The sequence below is a fragment of the Belonocnema kinseyi genome, chromosome 9 (genome assembly GCF_010883055.1).
Source record: "Belonocnema kinseyi isolate 2016_QV_RU_SX_M_011 chromosome 9, B_treatae_v1, whole genome shotgun sequence".
Taxonomy (NCBI): domain Eukaryota; kingdom Metazoa; phylum Arthropoda; class Insecta; order Hymenoptera; family Cynipidae; genus Belonocnema; species Belonocnema kinseyi.
In genome coordinates this window covers 36,723,406-36,724,814 of record NC_046665.1, presented here as the reverse complement: position 1 = coordinate 36,724,814, position 1,409 = coordinate 36,723,406, and the positions used below count along the sequence as shown (strand labels likewise).

The window sequence follows — 1,409 nt, the reverse complement described above, 5'->3', positions numbered from 1 at the left end:
AATATTTTATTTCTGTACGTTACTTCTAATCCAAATTTTCGATTTCTGGTTTTTAACGGATCTTTACGTTTCGGCATTCAAAGAATCCAAAAATCATAAAGTTTTATCGGTGTCTGTCTGTATGTCTGTTCATCTGTATGTCTGTATGTATGGTTACCTGAATGTTGGAGCCACGCTAACTTTTGAAGGGTTTGTCCAATCAAGTCAGCCTTGATACACTTCTAAAGGTTCCCAAAATGAAGGCTAAGTTCGTTAAACAGATATTTCAATTTAAAGAATTTTTGTCAACGTTTCTTATAGTTGGGTAGAAGACTTGCAAATTATAAAAAAAAAATTTCAATTTCGATGAAAATTAGAACAGTTATATACTTTTGAAAATTTGGAAAATGTTCAGAAAAATAGAAAAGAAAATATTTTTCTGAAAGATTAGGAAATTTCATTTGAATTCATCACCAGATATCGAATATATTTAGAAACTATGTCAATTAGATTTTTCGATTAGACAAAAATTCATTTTCAAAAATATGCAATTTTGGTTTTTTAAGAGATCCATTAGTTTTTAAAGTGTTCTTTTTAGTAGATTTTAACAAGGTTTACAAATTATCTTGATGAAGTTCTTCAATTGGACAAAAACTATCGAGTGCGAAGCGCGAGTTTCGTAATGAGAATGTAATCGCTTAGGGTTTTCCTTTAAGAGCTTTGTTGTTAAAAAGTGGAAGTCTTATTTTTTATTTATGAAAATAAGCGATGCTTGGTTTTTGAGAATATAATATCTGTTTTGGCGATTTTCAACTCTTTTAGTAGCAATAAAAAGAATGTCTATTGAAATTTCGATAAAGATTTTCACGACCTTTTCATGGGTCGTAACAATTTTTTGGACAAAAATAAGTATTTGACATTCAAAAAATGAAAGTCAAAAATAAATTTGTTTTTTTCCATACAAGGACGCATTTACAAATTTTTATTGCAAAAAAGCGTCCTGATGTGAAAAACTTAAATTTATTTTTGACTATAGGCCATAAATTTCATCTATACATAAGATTGAAATTACTTTAGAAAAGCTATGCTCAGGAATTCAATTTTGAAGTTCCACAAAAATTCCATCAAATTTTCTTTACGAAATGCACTTTGGAATTAAAAATTATCTTCTCTCTTTTTTAGCTTTATGGAAAATCGTCACAACGTGAAGATCTATAATGAAAACCTTATACTCTTCTTATATTATATATGTGATGTAAGGAAACCATAGTCATGACAACCTCAAATGCTTTAAGCAAACTGTAATTTATATGGACTATGTACTCTTCAATTAATTATGATATAAAGTCAAATAATTGATGTTATAATGATAATTTTACTTATATGCATTTTATACTTATTTCAGAAGTTTCTAACAAGATCTTCTCTCT

At 27.8% G+C, this 1,409-nt stretch overlaps 1 protein-coding gene across 4 annotated transcripts in view; it reads right to left on the bottom strand.

The window, feature by feature from the left end:
- The window catches only part of LOC117180398 (uncharacterized protein DDB_G0284459-like), a 201,729-nt gene that overhangs the window by 55,849 nt on the left and 144,471 nt on the right, over window positions 1-1,409 (bottom strand). The window lies entirely within an intron of this gene.